Genomic DNA, 13,542 nt, shown 5'->3' on the forward strand with positions numbered 1-13,542 from the left:
TACATTAATTTCTCTACATGCATACTCATATTCACAATCAAAACAATTTATGCAATATTAATTCAATTACACATCATAACAATATAATTGCATTATTAACATACAACTTACCTTGGATTACAAAACGTAGGCGACTAGTCGATTTAATCTACTTGCTTGGCCTTCCCTGGGTTTAGGTTCGGATTTTGTATTTCTTGATCTAAAATAATAAAAATTCACTCATTTAACCTCTAAATAAATTTAGGCAATCATAAATTCACGTTTTTGGCAAAATGACTATTTTGCCCCTAGACTTTCACAAAATGACCATTTTACCCTTAGGCTCGAAAATCGATTTTTATCAAATTTATTCATGCCTTAAGCCTAGCCGAATCCCTTTTTCTCTTATAGCAATCCAAAATTTCCATTACTTCACAACATTACTATCTATTTTACAATTACTACAAAGTAGCCCTTTTTTGGTGTTATTCATAAACACCATTTCACAAAAGTTGTTTTTTAAACAACTAATATTCATTTTCTTCCATAAAAACTTGGCAAACATCATAAATCCTTTCATGGGAAATCCCTAGACTATCAACCATTTTGCAAAATAGTCCCTTCAATAGATAGCTCATGCTACAAGGGTTTCAAAAGTACCAATATCATAAAAAAATAACCATCGAAGTCACTTACTTGAGAGAGGAATAAATGGCTTAAAGTTTCAAGCTCCCATGACTATTTCTTGGAGGAAAAAGTAGTGGAAGAAAGAAGAGTAAAAAGATGAAAACATTTTTCTCTTTATTTTATTTCTAGACAATATTAAGTCATCAACTCAACTAACCATTTGAGTAATTGATTTTTCTTGTCCCTATGCCCTGCCTTGCCTCTTTAAGGGGTCTAATTTCTCATTAAAGACCTTCAATTATGTTTCTTTAGTCATTTGGTATATCTATAAAGTAAAATAAAACTTTTACCCTTTATGCGATTTAGTCCTTTTTCGTAATTAAGCTCACAAATGCTAAAATTAACTCACCAAAATTTTCATACACTCATATAATCATACTATGACACCAAGATAATAATAAAAATAATTTCTTGGCCTCAGATTTGTGGTCCCAAAACCATTGTTCCAACTAAGCCTGAAATCGGGCTGTTACATGCTTTCCCTGGATGGTAGTCAATCACTAGCTCGTAATCTTTTAGCAATTCTAGCCATCTCCACTATCACAAATTTAAATCTCTTTGAGTTATTAGATATTTCAAACTCTTGTGATCTGAATAAACATGGCATTTCTCACCGAACAGATAATGGCGCCAAATCTTCAATGCAAACACAATGGTTGCTAACTCTAAACTGTACATCAGATAATTCTTTTCATACGGCTTCAACTATCTCGAGGCATAAGCTATAAATTTGCCTTCCCCCATCAAAACACAACCCAGACCATTCAATGATGCATCACTATAGGTCACAAATTCTTTACCCTATTTTGGTTGTACTAACACTGGAGCTTCAATCAAAAGAGCTTTCAGCTGATCAAAACTTTTTTGACATTTCTCAGACCATTCAAATTTTACATCTTTCTGAAGCAATCTCGTCAGTAGAGTCACAATCATTGAAAAGCCTTTCATAAATCGTCTATAATTGCAGATATCTTGCTCGGATCGACTCGAATACCTGATGCTGACACAATATGCCCCAGAAAACAAACCTTGCACAACCAAAATTCACATTTGCTATACTTTGCAAATAACTACTTATCTTGTAGAGTCTGTAATACAATTCTCAAATCCTCAGCATGCTCAGATTCATTTTTCGAATATATCAACATGTCATCAATAAACACAATAAATTGATCTAGGTACGGTCTAAAAATCCTGTTCATTAAATCCATAAAGACAACAGGTGCATTCATTAGTCCAAAAGGCATAACTAAGAATTCATAATGACCTTACCTTATTCTAAATGCGATTTTTGGCACGTTAGAGTATTTAACTCACAACTATTAATAGCCCGATCTCAAATCTATCTTTGAAAACACTATAGCCCATTTTAATTGATCAAACAAATCATCTATTATGGGCAAAGGATACTTATTCTTTATCATCACTTTGTTAAGCTATCGGTAGTCTATACACATTCTCATCGTGCCATCTTTCTTCTTCACAAACAAAACAAGAGCACCCCAGGGCGAGAAACTTGGTTGTGTAAATCCTCTATCGGTCAACTCTTGCAACTGATATGTCAATTCTTTTAACTCTGTCTGAGCCATTCTATACGGAGCTATCAATATAGGAGTCGTTCTCGGCACTAACTCAATACCAAATTCAAACTCTCGGATCGGTGGTAAATTTGATAACTCTTCAGGAAACAATCTAAATATTCACACACAACTAGCACTAATTCTATCTTCTTTTCAGTCACTTTTGTATCAAACACATAAGTAAAATAAGCTTCGTAACCCTTTTTCACATATTTCTTAGCTACCATTGAAGAAATCACTGCTGGTAAACCATTCAAATCATCTGACTAAATTCGGATAATTTCATTATTCTGACATCTCAAATCAATCATCTTTCTTGTACAGTTCACTATAGCATCATGTAGCGTTAGCCAATCCATACCCAGAATTATATCAAATTCATTAAATGGTAACAACATCAAATCAATCAGAAAATAGAAATCTTGAATCATCAATGGACAGTTCTTGCATACTTTATCAACCAACACACACTTGCCTAAGGGGCTCAATAATCTAATTACAAAATCAGTAGACTCTATAGGCAAAGTCTTACTGGATACTAAAGTCACACATATATATGAATGAGTTGATACTGGATCTATCAATGAAATAGCTTTTGTATCATAGAGAGTAAAAGTACCGGTGATAACATCTGGAGATGACGCTTCTTCGTGAGCACGAATAGTGTAGGCTTGTGCAGGTGCTCTGGCCTCTGACCTCAAAGTACAATCTTTATTTGTTCTTTGACTACCACTCACATTAAGAACATTTCTAGGTGGTCTACCTCTAGTTGCAATGTTACTCAGCCTCGTGTTTTGTACGGTATCTTGCTCAGCTAACTCACTACAAGTACGAACTAAATGATCCAATGATACACATTTAAAATAGGCCCAGTCATTTAATCTACAATCACCGATATGTCATTTTTCACAATGTCTACACTCGGGTCAGTTTTGTCTCACACTACCAACACTAGCAATAGATGTAGCTTGAACATTAGAACTTACAGGTTGCTTTTCACGATCTCTGATTGAATGTCCCACAGATGCATTAGAGTGATTAAATAAGTCTCAAAATTTCTTTGATGCAGATTGATAAGATTTACTAGTTGATCTCTTTCGTGAACCTCTTGCATCAAAATCAACATTTCTCTTTTCTTTGTAAAGATCTTCAGCTTTACAGGCTTTTTTAACCAGAACGACGAATTCTTTCAATTCAAGAATCCCGACTAATAATTTTATATCCTCGTTCAATTCAAAAAATGTTTTACACATGATATCCTCAATAGAAACATATTCCCGAGCATACTTACTTAAACATACGAATTCTCTTTCGTACTCAGTGACAGTCATTTGGCCTTGTTTCAATTCTAGAAACTCTTTATGCTTCTGATCGAGGAATCGCTGACTTATATACTTCTATCAAAACTTGGATTGGAAGAACTCCTAGGTAACTCGTTCTTTAGGAGCCATAGATGTCAACCTTTTCCACCAATGGTACACATTATCTCTAAGTAAAGATACCACACATTTGATACATGTAACAACCCGATTTAGACCCTAGTCTGAACGGTAGTTTTGGGACCATGAATCCGAGTCAGAAAAAATATTTTAAAATTTTTTTCTATGTTTATTATGTGTGAATTTATATCTTTGAAATTTTCGTGATTTAATTTTGTCGTTTAGGTGTCTGATGAAATAAAAGGGCTTAATCGCATAAAATGAAAATTTGGTGGTTATTTCTAAAAAGGGTCGAATTGCTATTGGGTTTATAAATGGAAGCCTTTAAGTTTTAATTAGACCATGGGATAAAGGTGTGTACGACAATGACCTTATAAAATGTGTTATGTTTATTTATTATTAAAGGGTAAAATTGTAAAATGGATAGTAATAATATGTATAATAAAACATAAAAGCTTATTATATGATTTTAGATTATCATCTTCAAAATCGAAACACAAATAAGAAGAAAAGGAAAAGAAAATACCTAGTTCGACTATCTTCCAAGCTTAGTTCAAGATCATGAACCAAAGAAATCGAATTTGAATCGGGGGAAAACGAAAGTTGTCGACTAGCTGTCCCGTTCCATTTTATATCGTCCGAGGTAAGTTTATAAGCAAATAGACGTGCTTAATTTTAATTAAATGTATTATATATGCTGAAATGAAATGTGAAAATATTTAATTGCAAATGCCTAATGCATAGAAGCTTGGTAACCATGTTGACGTGTTCGTTTTAACGGAGTTACGACGTCCGAAAGCCCCATATAAATTTTGGAATAGTTAGGATACATATGTCATGACATAGGATTTCGATTTGTGATATGAGAGTAAGACCATGGCATCGATATATGAGTCTAATATATGTGTGCGAATAAGACACTATCTGGGACAATGGCATCGATATGTGATTACATGTAAGACCATGTTTGGGACATTGGCATTGTACGATACATGTGTGATTATTCAAGTGTCCTATCCAATTCTGAATGGTTCATCGGGCATCGATAAGTTGTGATTGACAATGTAAAATAAGTTGGAATGACCAGGTATGAATTAGCTTATTACCTATCTAAAATAAGGTAAGTAAGTAACTTGATTATTTGTTACAAATCATGTGTAATGCAAATGAAAAATATATGTGATTATGGTATATGTATTCAGTCTTATAAATAAATGATATCAATATTATGGAATTGGTTTTTGAATGTGTGTATGTAAGACCATGTATATTTGACCATAGAGATAGTACATGTACACAATGTTATATTATGATTTTTGAGCTTGTGAATATTAGTGTATGTACATTTGGTTATATATATTGACATTTTGGCTTTGATGGTTGGATGATAATTAATTATCTTGATCATATGAGTATTCAGCCAAGGTAGTGTTTGAATATGAAAATGTATTATTTATGAACCTTGGTAGTTTGAGACTAAATGTGATGAAGATGATATATTACGGTTTAGTTTAATTGAACTGATAATGCCATTTGGTTGTTTATTTGCTTATGACTTACTAAACTATGATAGCTTATTCTGTGTGATCATGTTTACTCTGTTTTATAGATTCTTGGATTTCAAGTTTCAAGCTCGGGGATCGTTAGCAAAGTTCATCACACTATCTACTATTTTGGTACCTAGAATGTGTTTTGAAATGTTGGATTTTGGTTTTGTATAATTTCAGCGATGCAAAAATGGCTTAATTTCCATGTTAATTTCGGTTATGTTTTGATTTTGGTTTGAGCTCACTTTTGGTTATAATGCTATATGCTATGCATGAATGGTTCATGTGATAGATGTTATATGTTTTGGAAATAGCTTGATAATGGCTGGTGAATTTGGAAATGGTTAACGTAATGATCATGGTGTGTATACATTTTCATAGCGTGTTTAATTGATTCGACTAAGGTTCTTACATAGCTAGAATAAAAATATGAAATTGATTGTTATATTTGATATTGGTAATAATATGTGAACTGGCGTTAAATGATATATGCTTGTGTTCGAATGTGATTAGGGTAATGGCATTGGTTATGAGATGAATGATATGAATAATATTTATGAGCTACTTGTGATTCGGCACTTATAAATATATGTACATATTGAATTGGTTTGATGTATTGATTGAATTATATGTTTGTAGGGCAAAATGATTAAATAAGTAATTGGGAATTTGGTTGTGGTCTATGTTCATTGATAAGTATGAAATATATGTATTTAGTTATATGTATTCGGTTACCATGACAAAACATTCAATCAAGTCATAAAAGTTAGTTTCATAAGTGAATTATTACATGGTATTAGCATGCATAAATGTTCAGCATTATTATGTGACTTATGTAGTTGTTTTGAATTAGATATTCGGCATTAAATGGGTTAGTCACCCTATAAATATATATAATATTTGTTTGTATAATGCATTGTCATGTGTTTTAAGTATGAATTCAATTGATATTAGATAATTTAATGATGCTTGAGTTTGAGTTGAGTAATGATTTCATTAGGTAATAAGAAAATTCAATGTATACTCTTGTTTTATAATAGTTGGAAAATCATTTAGGTTTATATCTTATCTTTGTTAAAATCAGTATATGTTTTAATATTTTGAGTGATATGTTTCATATTAATGCATATGAATTATATAACTGTATATAAGTATGATATGAAATGTTTCAAATTTAAAGAGTTGATTTAATTTATGAATTAAATTTTGACTGATTTTCGAGATTTGTTCATGTGTATATATATAATTGTATGGAACTGTGCTTTTATTCTGTAATTCCTTGTGACCCTAATCCGGCGATAGAACGGGTTAGGGGTGTTACAATACACTCATCAGGAGTACAAGACAATTCTTCAAATACTCGAATCGTATTCTCGTGCCAAAACTCAACTCTCTCAGCATCATCATCAACGGTAGCCCGAAACTCCCCAGCCCCGTGTTTCCAAATCTTATCTACTAACAGCTTACTCAACCGAATTCATTCGAACGAACTCCATGAACCACTCACTCATCATGTTGAAGAAGGCTTGCTTAGCCTCTCCCCCTTGACTACTTGAAATTGGCCTAGAATCAGCTGGTGCTGCCCCTAGAGTGGGAGAGGGCACATTACTTTCGACATCATCAGCTATTGCTCGTTTAGGATGCATTTATTATACGAAAACATAATTTAAGCTCTCAAGAATCATCATACTATCGCAGTTTATATATATGGCATGTATAGCTAGACTCTCACTCGCTACGTTAGTCCTAGAATCAACTAAATCATAACTCTGATACCAAGATGTAACACCCCTAACCCGTATCTGTGGTAGAATAGGGTTACGAGGCATTATCTATCAATCACGATATAAATCATTCATTTCTCATAAATATCAATCTAATATAATCATATTGTCCCTTTTAAGGTTCTACGAGAACTTAAAACATACTTAAACGAGGTTTAGAACTAAACAGATAACATTTGTAAACTTTTGGAAACTTATAAAATTTTTAAACATTCAGTGGTCACACGCCCGTGTGAACAGGCCGTATGCCTCACACAACTACCAAACACGCCCATGTCACAAACTGTGTAAAAATAGGGCATACATAATGACTTGCACCACATGGCCAAGGACATACCCTTGTACCAAGGCCGTGGGAATCTGGAGGGGTTACTGACTTGGGCTCACAGCCGGCCATACGCCCATATGCCAACCTGTGTGTCACACACAGCCAATAGAGACACCCGTATGTCTAGACCGTGTCAAACCTGTAGGGTATACTAACTTAATATTGAATGGCTACCCTAGGGGACACACAGCCGTGTACCATGATCGTGTGTCGCACACGGTTGAGACACATGCCCGTGTGACCGCTCTTGTAAACAAAAATAGGCTATTTGCAAAGCCAATTTGCCACCCTTTTCTCATGCACTCTTAGTAACCAAAATGGTACCATTTCAATAAATTTATAGGCAACCAAAACATGCTATTTCATACACATTTCATGCCATTTATACATTATCCTTTTAAATACTCAAATCCATAGCGAAAACGTACCAAATCAATATGATAAAATTATCAAACTTACATAACTTCTAAATGCATTTCCTCATCATCTTATCATCTATTTCATGCCTCAAAACATACTATTTCATCATCTCAAAATCAAGCTATACATATCATCTTTCAAGCATTAGCTCACCAAATGACAACTAGCTACTTGAGCAACCATATAACCATAGCAAGCATACCAAAACATAAGGCAACTTATACATCATGTATTACTTACCAAACACCTAATTCCAACCAACTTAAATGGCCATACACAACAATATTTACACCATTTCATAAGCCAACACACATGGCTAATACCATATCTCAAAACATATCAACTTAACAATAGCCTATACATGCCATATACCATATTTACAAAATACCAAAAGTACTAATAAGTTGATCAATAATGTGATAACGTTTCCCAACAATCCTCGAGTTTGAGTTAGCTTCGGGAATCTATAAAACAAGGAAAAAACACACAAAGTAAGCTATAAAAGCTTAGTAAGCCATCCACAAATAACCTACTAGATGAATCAATATTATTTCCATCAATAAGCTGGGCTATTGGCATTGATACGAGATTACATGTAAGACCATAACTGGGATATGGCATTGGTACAGTACTGTGTGTACAAGATCCCCGAGTATCCTTTAGTATTCCAAATGGTTCAACAGGAAAATTTAACGAGTACGTCAAAGAAGAGAAAGTGTATGTAAGTATTACGAATTAGTGCAGGTATGTACATAAAGTTTATAAGCATTGACTTCATGATATTGTGAGTTCATGATTTCTATGAGAATGATTTTGTGAAAGCCTTGTAATTATTGGTCTATACTTGTGATGTATGAAATTCATAGTAAATTCAGTTGACTATTATGTGATTGGCTTTTAGGCCAAATTGAGTTAAGATATAGCATGTTTTAATAACATAAATTATGATTTATCGGATACGAGAAAAAGGAAAGATTGAAATAATTGTCTATTAAAATGGTCATGAAAGTGTGAGAAGATAAAATTTTATGAAATCGAAAGATATTAAGATATATGCCTGGAAATACGAGTACGCATAATTAATATGCATGTTTATTATGAGATGTGAAATGATTAGTTAATTGCTATAATATGTTACAAAGGAAAGATTACGGTTGTTAGGCTAATGCTAGGATATGTTAAATTATGCTTAAAAGAGTAAGCATTGTGTCCAAATAAATTATAACCATAAGATTATGATGGATTATAGTAATGTGTGTTCATATTGTTGAACATGACAAAACTTGGTAAGATGTGAATGAAAAAGAAATTTTTATGAGACTTAAATGACATTCGTATGAGTTTTCATTATGTTAATTGTATGATATATATATGGTTGATGTTGCTTATCATTTGTATATGAACTTACTAAGCTATATAATATAGCTTACCCCTTTACTTTCTCATGTTTTATAGTGTCATCAAGCCAGCTCAGGATTGGAGATCTCCGGAGATCCTATCACACATCAAGCTATCACTTTGGGTGTGGATGAATTCAAGTATTGAGTTTATGGCATGTATAGGGACTTGCTCATTTTTTTATATGTGTCATCATGATTGTAGCCAATGTATTGGCTTGTAATTTGTCAAAGGCTTGTTTTGACATTTGGACATGTAAATTGGCTTATTTTTGGTCTAACATGGTTGTAAGCCTAAGTACATTTATATATGTGCCAATGTCTTTGGTGATATGGTCATAGCATGATTGGTGACTGATGGAAGTGTGATTTATGTTATGAATGTGAATTGTTTGGACATATGATCTATTGGTGAAATGATAAATATTGATATTGTATTGGCATGTGTTGGTCATAATTGTGGATGTTTTAGTTGCCTAAGTATGTTATGTTTAGTGCCTTTGAATTGGTGTAAGTTATGTGTGAATAAGGGTGGCAAATGGCTTGGCAAATAGCCTTTATTTTGTCCACAGGGGTAGACACGCGGGCGTGTGTCTAGGCCGTGTGTGACACAAGGTTAGCCCCACGAGCATGTGATCCAGCCGTTTGTCCCCTGCACCTAAGTTTTTGCATAACAGAATGTCCAGAATTGACCATACGGGCAGAGACACTGGTAGCCGTGTGTGCTACACGGCCTAGCACAGCCTTGTGCGCAAGTCAGTAAGCACCCAAAGTTTGGACATAGCCTGAAGCACGGGCGTGTGATATGCCATATAGGCGTGTCGCTTGACCCATACAGGCATGTGGCCCTGTAACATGAGAAATTTTCTAAGTTTCGTAAAAATTTTCCTGAGTTCTCGGTTTAGTCCCAAACCACCTCTAATGCATGTTTTGGGCCTCGTAGGCTCGTTTTAGGGATGATACAAATATATGTGAAAAGTTTTAAATTTGGATGGAAATTTACGTTTCAGTTTTGTATGTTTGCTTAAGTTTAAGTTAGGCGTACCCTATTTCGGTGTCAAATACGAGTAAGGGGTGTTACACTTAGTGGTATCAGAGCTACGATTTAGTCGATTCTCAGACTAACATAGCGTATGTGAGTCTAGCTATACATGCCATATTACTACCTGTGATAATGTGATATCTCCCGACTCTAATGAAATTATTTTGTAAAGGCAGAGATGTTTTCCAACCAAGCTATCTTCGAAAATGCTAAGAGTGATACTAAGATATTTGGAAATGTGATTGTGATGAGTAGAAACTCGAAAAGGTATGAATAAGAGTTCATGATATGTATGTGATGATGTACGAAATTGAATAACTATAAGTTGAGAAATATGGATAAAATGTCATTGCTCCGGTTGAACTTGTATTTCGATGGATTTTGGTAATTTTATGAAACGGATAAAATGTTTTAAATATTGCAAAAAGGATTTACCCCGGAAGGGTAATCCTGAAATTAAGCCTCGAGCATATGTTATGAAATGGATTGAGCTCGGACAGGTAATCCAGAGTAAGCCATTTAAAGCATACGTTATCGAAAGGATTTAGCCTGGACTAGCAATGCTATTATGTCATATGTGGCTTGAGAGTGTGCTCTATAAATATGTGCCAAAAGGGAACTTTTGAATATGAATTGACGGATCGTCGACATACATACCTTTAAGTATACTACCCGAGTATCCATTGAAATTACAGTAGTTCAATGGGAATTATTCTTGAAATATGGAAAGGTGAAATGAAATGAAAGTTTATATTGTGATAAGTTCATCCATATTTGTTTGGCAGTCATATGATGTTTTGTGCCTAACTTGTTTGATTAAGTGAATGCAATAAGTAAACTTGCTCAAAATTTATCAAATGTATGTTTAAGTGCACTTGTTTGAATAAAGATTATCGGAAAGTTCGTGTAACATAGCTATGTATGGTAATTTGTCTGAAGTGAATTATTTAACTATGATGATATTATGATGATAATGAATGTTAAGTCACGTGTGTATATATGAGAGTCGAGTTAGAGGCTTTACAACCTCACCCCCTTACTAGTATAGTATGTGTAATGAAATTTCACCAGATTTATATTGAATAAGCTCACAAGTCAAAAACTAAAGTGCTCAGTGGTGGAGTAATTATTAATACGGTCAGATATAAGAATAGTTTGGCAAGTGAATACAGTTCTGGAAGAGACGTCAGATTGTTCTAAAGATTATTCAGATTACGCAATGTCACGGTTAAAGAAAAAGTTAATCTCGGCTAATTGATCCATTCTGGTATGATGTCTAAAGTATGTATTTGCTGGAATTTCTTTCGGATTGATTTTTGTTAGTGAATTGAATAATACGAGATTAGTGATGATAGAACTGATATTTGAATTGTAAAGATGTCTGAGTGTAACAGTTGTAATTGAATAGATTATAATGATTTCTCCTGGGTATTTTATATATTCATTTATCCTCAGAGATATATGTGATTATACGTTTTCTGACGAAATTCTTATTGTATGAGAATGCTAGCTGATTAATAATGTTAGATGAAAGCACTGTTGGTCTGGTTGATTGATGAGCAGCATTTCTTATCTCTCTTTTTGGGATTCTATTCTATTATGTTTGGAATAAAAGTTTATGACGAAATTTTTATGAGGCTATCTTTCTGCCCTACTGGTTGTTGTCTTGTTCTATATATACACATATTCGGCAAATATATTTTCTCTATTGCAATTGATTCCAGGGCGTGTAAACAGTGTTTTTCTTCTGGTTTTCTCTGAACAATCATCAAGATCTTTATTATTTCGTATGAGTTGTGTTCTTGGATATTATGTATGGTCTCACATCTTGGATTTCAGTATATCGGTTTTCTTATCATCTTTATTGTGTAAATTATCAAACACGGCTCTTCTTTCAAATGTGTTCTTTGACTTGTGATAACTATGTCTTTGTCTCATAAGATTATGATAGATTATAATAATTTGTGTTCATGTTGTTGAACATGATAAACACTTGGTAAGATATGAATGAATAAGATATTCTTATGAGACTTAAATGGCATTCGTATGAGTTTACATTATGTTAATTGTATGATATATGTATGGTTGATGATGCTTATCATTTGATATGAACTCACTAAGATATATATTATATCTTACCCCCTTCCATTCCCATGTTTTATAGTGTCATCGAGCCAACTCGGGATTGGAGATCGCCGGAGATCCTATCATACTATCAAGCTATCATTTTGGGTGTGGATGAATTCAAGTATTGAGTTTATGGCATGTATAGGGACTCGGTCATTTTGTTAGATGTGTCATTATGATTGTAGCCAATGTATTGGCTTGTAATTTGTCAAAGGCTTGTTTTGATATTTGGACATGTAAATTGGCTGATTTTTGGGCTAACATGATTGTAACCCTAAGTAAATTTATACATGTGCCAATGTCTTTGGTGATATGGTCATGGCATGATTGGTGAATGATGAAAGTGTGATTTATGTTATAAATGTGAATTGTTTGGACATATGATCTATTGGTGAAATGATAAATATTGATTTTGTATTGGCATGTGTTGGTCAAAATTGTAGATGTTTTGGTTACCTAAGTATGTTTTGTTTGATGCCTTTGAATTAGTGTAACTTATGTGTTAATAAGGGTGGCAAATGGCTTGGCAAATAGCCTTTATTTTGTCTACATGGGTAGACACACGGGGGTGTGTCTACACCGTGTGTGACACACGGTCAGCCCCACGGGCATGTTACCCAGCCGTGTGTCCCCTGCACCTAAATTTTTGCAAAATAGAATGTCCAGAATTGAGCACACGGGCAGAGACACAGGCGTGTGTCTCAGCCGTGTGTGCTACCCGGCCTAGCACACAAGCGTGGCACAGCCGTGTGTGCAAGTCAGTATGCACCCTAAGTTTGGACGTGGCCTAAAGCACAGGCGTGTGATATGCCAAACGGGCGTGTCTCTTGAACCACACGGGCGTGTGGCCCTGTAACATGAGAAATTTTCTATGTTTCGTAAAAATTTTCCTGAGTTCTTGGTTTAGTCCCAAACCACCTCTAATGCATGTTTTGGGCCTCATAGGCTCGTTTTAGGGACGATATGAATATATGTGAAAAGTTTTAAATTTGGATGGAAATTTACATCTCGGTTTTGTATGTTTGCTTAAGTTTAAGTCTGATAATGCCTCGTACCCTGTTCTTGCTTCAAATATGGGTAAGGGGTGTTACACCTATTTAGTGAAAAATTTTATAAGTGTTGCAAAATTTTCTAAAGTTCTCGGTTTTTCCCGAACCACTCCCAATGTATGTTTGGGCCTTGTAGGCTCGCTTTAGGGACAATATGAATGTA

The sequence above is a fragment of the Gossypium hirsutum genome, chromosome A06, assembly GCF_007990345.1.
Source record: "Gossypium hirsutum isolate 1008001.06 chromosome A06, Gossypium_hirsutum_v2.1, whole genome shotgun sequence".
In the NCBI taxonomy this organism is placed as follows: domain Eukaryota; kingdom Viridiplantae; phylum Streptophyta; class Magnoliopsida; order Malvales; family Malvaceae; genus Gossypium; species Gossypium hirsutum.